Below are 9,849 nucleotides of genomic sequence, written 5' to 3'. Positions count from 1 at the left end.
GAAGAATGAAAAGAAGAAGAATTCCAGTACAGCAAAAAGTGTATCTGCAGAGAGCTCCGCTATTTCTGACAGTTCTCTGACAGTTCCTTCACATTTACAGCGGTTGAAACATTGTATCTATTTGTTTCCGAATAAAAACATCTGTATCCTAAATGGAAACAAATAGATACAATGTTTCAACCGCTGTAAATGTGAAGGAACTGTCAGAGAACTGTCAGAAATAGCGGAGCTCTCTGCAGGGACACTTTTTGCCGGCTGATCGGGGAAAATTCGATTCGTGCATCCGAAGTTTGCTAATTTTCGGATTCGGTGCGAATCGAATTTTTCCTAATATTCAAAACGAATTCCACTTCGCCAAGTTCGATTCGCTCATCTCTGATCTATACCATAGTTTGTAGACGCTATAACTTTCACACAAAGCAATCAATATACACTTATTGAGCTTTTTTTTTACCAAAGACATGTAGCAGAATACATTTTGGTCTAAATTTATGACTATGAGTTTACTATATATTTTTTATAGCTGAAAGTAAAAAATATGTTTTTTTTTCCAAGATTTTTGGTCTTTTTTTGTTTATAGCGCAAAAAATAAAAAGCGCACAGGTGATCAAATACCACCAAAAGAAAGCTCTATTTTTGTGAAAAAAAAGGACAAATTTTGCTTGGGTGCAGCATTGAATGACCAGATGAAATAGCGCAGTGCTGGATAGCAATAAAAGGACTGGTCAGGAAGAGGCGGTAAATCCTCTGGAGGGCAAGTGGTTAATGAATCGAACATCTTCTCTGTGTGTAGATGTACAAAAAGTAGGAGACAGTAAAGCGAGATATTTTTAGCATGCTTTAGCATTGTTTGTTTTTATTTTTTTTTTGCTTCAGTAGGTCGACAACAATCATTGTTGTTCAAATACTTATATAACAACAGAACCCTAGGTCATAAAGGCATTACAGAACAAAATAACCCTCTACCACATAATACAAATTACTTTTTTTTACTGACAAACCACTAACAGTGCTGGCTTATAAAAGTAATTATTTTTTGTTCTTTCCAACTCAATATCCAAATGTTCATCCATAGTTTAGAAATTCTCCAATAACTCTTGTGTTGTCAGAAAAACCAAGCAAAAAAAGCAGTGTACTGTGCATATTATACAGAGAGTGAATCTCTCCAGCAGGACACACACAGCAATAAAAACCCTTCTTGCCCTATACCAAACTAGAAAAAAATAATTTTGCTTTTACATACACTTTAAAGGAAATAAGTAATGAGCAATTATGGAGGCTGAAACTACTGGTCTGCTGATCCAATGTCTTAACGGCCCCAAGGATAAAGGATGTAATAAGACGATATGGCTTGTCGGCTTTTTGAATTTTTAGCATCATTGTTGTCTTCTGTAAAGGAAAAAATTGGTTTTGAATGCATGTTAGTTATTTTTTTTTAAGTTTGTGTTTTCAAACTGATGATTTACAGTATTCCTTTTTTAATCATTATTTATTAACATTTTTGCTTTTCACACAAATGTTTACAGTATGTGTTAACCCTCAACTTGTAAAACAACCCATTCATTTCAAAATAGAAGTGAAAGGAAAAACATTTGTGATCACATACCTTCTGTTCTGAGCTGCATAAGGAGCTTAGAGCTAGGGGAGGAGCAATAGCAGCATACTGAACTTTCAAGTGAATGACTGTGCACTGATGGGGGGTGTCACCACAACTGTGATCATTGGAGGAGAGCGGGCTGAGCTCCCAGCACAGCTAGAAAACTGACGGCACTATGTCATCATGCCTAGTGTGATCAGTTTTTAATGGAAAAGCAGAGGGACTGACAGGATCACCAGGGATTTCACACAAAGGAAGCAATGAAAAGAGAACTGGATGCTTTAGTATGGTACAGCATCCAGGGTTGACATATTCTTTGATACGGCTAAGATGCAAACACATCATTTACTGATCAGTATGAGAAAGTGCTTCAGAAGCTGATTCCTTTCAAACCCTTTCTCTCTCTAAATTAACTTTGTATGTAGTCTTCTAAAAAGGGGAGGATTCACTGCTCTGAAGAGGGAGGAGTCATTACTCTGGAGAAGGGAGAGACACTGCTCTGGAGGGATAAGTCGTTGCTCTGATTCTTTCAGCTCTGTGATCACAGCTTAAATTTAATTTGCCTATATTTTGTTTCTCTGGTCCTCTTTCCCCCTCCCATCAACATACTAATATATAAAATGTTAAATAAAAAGTTTTCAAATATAATTATATACCTTATTTTAGACTTTGTGATATCTCTGTGCTACTCTATGCAATGCAGGCAGATTATAGCTAGCAGAAGGGACCAGCACTCTGCCTCAGTACTCTTCTCCAGAGCCCTCAGCCCTGATGCAAGAAGTAAGTTGGCTTTTTGGTGGAAGGACAGTCATGTGAAAAATTAGGTACACCCCATGGAAAGCAAAAAGTGGACTTAATCAACATATCTGAACTGATAAACAATAGATTTACATTCAGAAAGTTCCTACAGATAAAGGTGCAGAATGAATAAAAAAATAAGGAAAATGTGTTCAATTTTAAATTTTTTTATTTAACAGAAATATTAATAATGTATTTTTGTAGTGTGAAATTTTTAAGTTTACCCTTAATATCAAAGCTGGTATTGCGTCCATTAGCAGAAATTACATCTTGTGGGCATTTTGATTAACTACCATCCAATCTCTGACATTGGTCACTTCTTCCTGCAAAATTCCTTTGGTTGCAATGTATTTTTGGGTGTCCTTTCAGGGAATGCCTCTTTCAAACCCCCCTATATAATTTCAATGTGAATCAAGTCAGTGTATGACTAGGGCAGTAAAACCCTATATTTCTTTTCTGAGACATTCCTTGGTGAATTTACTAGTGTGCTACATATCATTACTGTGTTATAAGACTCATTTCCAGATCAACTTCAGCTTTTGGACAGATTTATTTATATATTACAGGTACTTATATAGCGTCATCAATTTACACAGCGCTTTACATTGTATATCGTACATTTACATCTTTCCCTGCCCTCATGGAGCGTACAATCTAAGGTCCCTAACTCACATTCATACATACACATACTAGGGCCAATTTACACGGGAGCCATTTAACCTATCAGCATGCTTTTGGAGTGTGAGAGGAAACCAGAGTACCCGGAGGAAACCCATGCAGGCACAGGGAGAACATGCAAACTCCAAGCAGGTGGTGCAATGGGTGGGATTCAAACAGACAGCCCTAGTGCTGCTAAATGGAAGGACTTGTATTCTCATCATGCATACTTTGATATGATGCAGAATGTATACAGTAGGTGACTCAGTGACTGTAAGCTGCCCAGGCTCTGAAGCCACCCCAAACCATAACATGTCCTCCACCATGCTCCATAGTTGTGAAGTTCTTTTTCTGATATAATGTCTTCAGTTTGAATACAAAATATCTAGGTTCTAATTATTGGCATCTAATCTAGAACACCTTATTCTAATTTCATGGATCTGAATTGGTGATAAATGTGGGGATGTACTTTTTCTGTATGAAAATTTTTTTCATAAAAAGTTTTCATCAATTAAAATCAAGAGCTAATGTTTCTTGTCCAAATTTGGTAAAATAATGAACAGTTTGCATGGGGGTGTATTTAACTTTTCACATTATTATTATTATTCTTATTATACAGTGTTTATATAGTGCCAAAAAGTTTGCTCAGCGCTGTACATTATAGTGGGGGACAGTACATGAGACAATACAGTAACAATACAATACACGAGGGGTTCGAGGGCCCTGCTCCTTGGAGCTTACAATCTAGGAGGGAGGGGATAGGGGTACAGGAGGAAATGGCTGTGGGGAATGGAGTTGTAGGAGGTGAGGGCGGGGTAGGCTTCCCTGAAGAGATGGGTTTTCAGGGTGAGGAGGGTAGATGACAGTCTGATGAATTGGGGTAGTGAGTTCCAGAGGATGGGGCAAGACCTGGAGAAGTCCTGAAGTCGGGCATGGGAGGAGGAGACCAGGGAACTGGAGAGTAGGAGGTCTTTAGAGGAGCGAAGAGTACGTGTTGGGTGGTATTTGGATATCAGGTCATTGAGGTAGTTTGGGGCAGTATTATGAATAGCTTTGTATGTTAATGTTAGTAGTTTGAATTTTATACGTTGGGCAATCGGAAGCCAGTGGAGGGAATGACAGAGGGGGGTGGCGGATACGGAGCGGTTGGTAAGGTGGATGAGTCTGACCAGTGAGTTCAGGATAGACTGAAGCGGGCATAGTCTGGGATGAGGTAGGCCGGAGAGGAGGGAGTTGCAGTAGTCGAGTCGTGAGATAATAAGGGAGTGTTTAGTAGTGTCTGGGGTTAGGAACGTACGTATTTTGGAGATGTTGCGGAGGTGGAGCCTGCATGAATTTGCCAGCGATTGGACATGGGGCTGGAAGGATAGATTGGAGTCACATGACTGTAGCCATGCTCTGATGGCCTTAGAATAGCTGCAAATACTTATGAGTGAAAGAGTGGTGAATAAGCATAGAAACTTTACAAAGTGAGAACATTATTTTTTTTTAAAAGCACATTCAGTAATACCTTTCATGCATGCAGCTTCACAATCTTCGAGACTAAGAAATCTATTAGCATTTCCTCCGCATCCAGTGTAAGGAAATGGGCGGCAAATATCTTCGTTTATATCATAACCAAAATATAACTGTGTTTTTGTGCATGTACCCACATCTGGAAGTAAGTAGCAGACATCATCTAGAAAAAAAAAAAAAATTATATATATATATATATATATATATATATATATATATATATATATACAGCAGTCAAACACATGAGTGTATATCTATTTACCTAACTATATTTACTGAAACAGGATTCACTGATAAATATACAAAAGTTTAAAACAGCGAAATAACAAATAAACATGTAAGAGGAGGAAAAGAAAGCAAGAAGAAGTGGAGAGAAGTAAAGAGGAAAGGAAAGGACAGAGAAAAGGAATTGCCTGTCCTTCTCTGTTCCAAGCCAGAGTAGAATAATAATAAAATATTAATACAATACCAGTACTGAATTATTAAAATAGTTAACAAATATTAACATTACAAAACTATAGCCTTAAGGCTCCATTCACATCTAGGCATTTTGTATCTCGAGCAGAATCACTGCGATTCTACCTGTGATCCCAAAACGTTTTGCAAAACTAATAAATTGCACCATGCTTGTTCAGGTGCCATTCATTTTCAATGGCAACTAACTGCGGGAGCAATTCAGGCGCAATTGTTATGCAATAAATTTGCTCTGCAATCATGGTGTGAAACTTGTCACCCAAAAAAGGAGCAGGAGCTTCTTTTGGGGCAACAAGCTTCGCAGGGATGCAGTTTGCATTATTTATTGCATGACAATTGTGCCAAAATCGCAATCATGCTTAGATGCCATTGAAAATGAATGGCACCTAAACAAGCATGGTGCAATTTGTTAGTTTTGCAGATGTTTTTGGATCGCGGGTAGAACCATGGCGATTCTGTCTGTGATACAAAATGCCTAGAAGTGAACGGAGACTAAATAAGCTTGTTACAATAATAATAATCATAATAGAGATTAATAACATTGAGAACATTGTAAAATAATTAAATTAAAATAATAGTTTTACAATAATAATAATAAGCATATATATTTTTATTATTGCTTGATGGTTGGCCAGGTGTCTATTGATTCATTTACCAGCACTTTGTTATTCATATTGTTATTCATTTTCTTTATTTATGTATTAAGGAGACATTTTTCATGATATATATGCACTAATATATATTTATACTATTTAGTTATTTGTTAGAGGGTCCCTTATTTTTAATGGAATTTGTTGCCTCTCTGTAAGGTACACTTATTTATAAATATATTTATTTTGTTTGATTCGTTCATTAGTAATTGTTGGTTTATGTGTTAGACCCTCTGGTGGATGTTTATCTGACATTGATTTATAGTGAGAAACACAGCACTATTTTTCTATTCTTTATTTTATACTATATGTTAACACTGTGCTACAATTTATTCATACCCTGAGTAAAATCAATTACTATTAATATTATTTTTCAGCATTTTCAGTCTACAAGCAGGAGAACTCTGAAAAAACAGCAAAGCTTCTCTCATTCATATCAGGCACAAACCCTGTAGCCCTTCTCATTGTGTAAATGAGAAACCTAAGTGACACCTATATTCCTTCCACAATCTTGCCAGGGTGAAATAGCAGCGGGAGGTACTACTTTTGCCTCCTGATGCTTGTTTTTCATTTTTTACTTTTATAAATTGCCAAAGAGCAATTTCACATTTTGTGATCGTACCACAACTGCGAGGTAGGCATTTGACTTGTGGTTGTGGTAACCAGTTGATATCCGTGGGAGAGATTGACAGGTGGCACCACCTGTCAAACTCTGCAGTCCAAGATAAATACACCATGGCATGTGTGCAGCCCTGACAGGGTGTAATGTTAGGATTAGAGTGGGTAGCCAGGGGCCTAGTATTACATTATTTTGTATTTGCAAAAGGTCTCACTGCAACATTCTGGTGAAAGTACTACATACATTTTTGTTTGACTACTTTCTGAGATATTTTGACTTTAAGAGACCCTGTCTCCTTTTTTTACCTTAATACAGTGATCCCCAGTGGCCCCAGAACTCTCTTCATTGCTGTGATTACTCACCAGGCACCACCATTTTATTTGTGACATCAGCAGCAACTTTAGTGCTTGTTCATACAGCCTGCTAGCTAAAATGCATTCATGCTGGTGTGCAATGTACTAGGGTTCAAAGCATCGTGTTGTTTATTTCTTTAAACTTTATTAAAACTTTATTAAAATGTCACAAAATTATATCCCTTTCACGTCAGAGTGCTGTGGTGATATTGCTGCAAGTAAGAATTGATACTTTATTGTTTCTGTGCATTAAACTCCAAATTTGTATTTTTTGTGACAAAATCTCTTTATAAGCCACAAATGTAACCACAGCCACAAATGTAACCACATGGGTTATTGCTCCCTAAAATGCCCCTTTTTTAAGGCTGGTGATAACTAGGTTTCACTGAGGTGCCAACTGCGGAGAGCAGGAAAGAGATATTTGAGGCAGTGATAAACAAAAAATGGCATATAACCCTTTATGAGAAAAAAAGGAATTTAACAGGTGAACTACCTAATGGCAATTCTCCAATAAACCAATCTTATAATTCTTATTTAAGAAAATTCCAGCACCTGGAACAGAGAGGAAGACTTACCCAAAGCTGCAAAACTGAACTGGAACAACAAGACATTGATGGCAATCAGAGCTAGGTAATAGTTGGCTTTCATGGTGCAGTCTTGTGCCTTAGTCACCCAGTAGAAGAAGAGTTGGTGTCACCGTGTAGAATATACAACCTCTGTTAGATATATATATATATATTAGAAAATGGTTAGAAACCACACCCCCAGATAGACCAGTTCAGTAACTTTACTAAGTAATGTCAATTCACTTGTTTGGTGAGATCATTTCAGAATATACCTTGAGGGTACTGGTAAAGCATGCCTTACAGTAGCAAAATAGTCAATTTATAACGCAATTTGATGTTCTAATTATGTTGCTGTCATAAAAGGAGATGTATGAATGTGTTTTTCAAAACATACAGTACATAATAATAAAAACAAATTATCATCAGATAAGTAAGAAAACAGGTTTCTCTTCCACCCCTGGCCCACTCTCTCTTGTCAATATGAATCCAGACTTCACCCCGGGTATGTCACATGCCTTCCTTGCAAGTCCTAACCCCACAGACAGTTTGAGTATGTACCACCTTTTTAAAGACGGGAAGTTCTTATCCAGAGACCTCATTCTGAATAAATGGCCATCCCTGACCTTGACACCGTGGATGTATAGACAACTCCACCACTTTATACATAGCTCCTCACATATAAAAGAATACACTAGATCTCTTACCCCATTTGAAAAACTTTGCTCAACGGAGTCCCCCCAGAGACATGTGATATCCCAACTTTACAAATGCCTTGAGAATATCATTGACCTTCCGTCCAGGAAAGCTTGCAAGGCCTGGAGCTCTGACTTACAAATCCAACTATCGCCGGAAGACTGGGATCACATTTATGAACACATACACAAAGGATCCATATGTGTCTCCACACAGGAAAACATCTTTAAACTATACTCTAGATGGTACAGAGTCCCATCTCTGCTTCACCAATTCAACCCCAACCTCTCAGATTTGTGTTGGAGATGTCACCAGGCGACGGGTACACTCTTGCATATCTGGTGAGACTGTCCAGTGTTGCAGCCTTTCTGGGGGAAAGTTCAATCTACAATTACACTAGTAACTACGTATACCCTAGACCCCTCCCCTGCACAATTTTTGCTTCATCACTCCACACTTCTGTTTCGGACATACCGTAAATCGCTCGCCATGCATATGATAAACGCTGTAAAACAATGTGTCCCAGTCCACTGGCGCTCAACACATGTTCCCACTATCCAAGAATGGTTTGCTAGGATCAACATAATTGAGGAAATGGAGGAACTGATTTCTGTTGCTAAGGAACATCCCGAGAGATTCAGGAAAACATGGACCAGCAAACACAAATGCTCCTGTGCTTGGGGATGGACTCGATGCAGGCTGCAACCACATTAAGAATGTCCTGGAACATGCACACCTTGCTGCCCTCAACAGACCGGGGGAATCCAAATATACTGAATGAGGAAAGAACAAAGAGAGGGCGCACAGGCCTAGTGCATTACCATAAAAAATGTTTAATAGGAAATAAAATAGGTGTTGTACTCACAAATGACAATAAAGTCAAGGCACATCATAAAAGATCAGCTGGGTCAACACCGCGCTGAGTAACAGTCCGTAATGGGGAATGTAGACATCCAATAGGCTGACGCGTTTCGAGGACTTGCCTGTTCCTCAGAGCCAGAGGACTTAGCACACCGTGGAAGATATTTTTGTGCACTGGAACACTGTGACAGCTATTGATGGGGAACTGGTACAGATGTTGGATAGGGACAGGTGGTGCTCGGTGCACTTGTGTGGGATGGCTACACTGTGTGTGATCTGTGTGTAGCTGCACAGTAAAAACAGCAGTTACACACAGATCGCTGAGAGGTTGCAGTGATCCCTCTCTCCCTTTTCCTGAGCTCAGAGGGAGAGCCGATACCGAGGCACATGTCTCTGTTTACATTGTGTGATGCCTGCGACTGGACAAAGCCATCACATAATCCGGAGGACCAATCAGAGAGCCCATGTCCAGAACTGTGTTGCGCTGTGTGCCATCACAGGATCGAGCCACTGTTCAGCCCCAGGTTCTGACCAGATGTGCAGGCATGTCTTTTCAAAACGGTGCTCATCTCCCCTGGTTGTTTATGTACAGTGGCTGGGTGGGACATGCGCCAGCTTGTGCTGTCAGAATCTGTGTTCACGCGTAGCCTCAGGGCTGCACAGTGGCTCAATCTGATGATGGCTGTGTCTCTTGAACACAGTGCATCAAAGATTGGGACATGGGCTCTCTGACTGTTCCTCCTAATCATGTGATGACTGTGTCCAATCACAGACATTACAAAAATAAAGAGACATGTGCCTCTGTATCGGCTCTCATCTGTCCCTTGTCGAAGTGCATATCAACATCTGTACTAGTGCCCCATCAGAATTTGTAACAGTGTACCAGTGCACAAAAACATCTGTCACAGTGTACCAGTGCACATCAACATCTGCAATAATGCCCCACTACAACATGATCATTTGTCAGTTTTCCATTGCAATCCTTAGTCGATTAACAATGTTTGTCGGTGTCCTTAGAGGATCATAACATCTGTCACAGTGTACCAGTGCACACAAACATCTTTCA

General features: G+C 39.1%; 1 long non-coding RNA gene across 1 annotated transcript; it reads right to left on the bottom strand.

Annotated features, from left to right (window-relative positions):
- Window positions 1-825: 825 nt before the first annotated feature.
- Window positions 826-7,375, bottom strand: LOC149450265 (uncharacterized). Its single transcript, XR_016315269.1, has 3 exons — window positions 7,239-7,375; window positions 4,563-4,730; window positions 826-1,389 (listed from the first exon to the last, which is right to left on the bottom strand). It is a non-coding gene; the product is annotated as an uncharacterized LOC149450265 (long non-coding RNA).
- Window positions 7,376-9,849: the final 2,474 nt, after the last annotated feature.

Source organism: Staurois parvus, unplaced genomic scaffold, assembly GCF_062004578.1.
Source record: "Staurois parvus isolate SC_StPar_1 unplaced genomic scaffold, SC_StPar_1.0 ptg000576l, whole genome shotgun sequence".
In the NCBI taxonomy this organism is placed as follows: domain Eukaryota; kingdom Metazoa; phylum Chordata; class Amphibia; order Anura; family Ranidae; genus Staurois; species Staurois parvus.
Note: the sequence above shows the minus strand (reverse complement) of the source record. Positions and strands in the feature narration are given on the sequence as shown.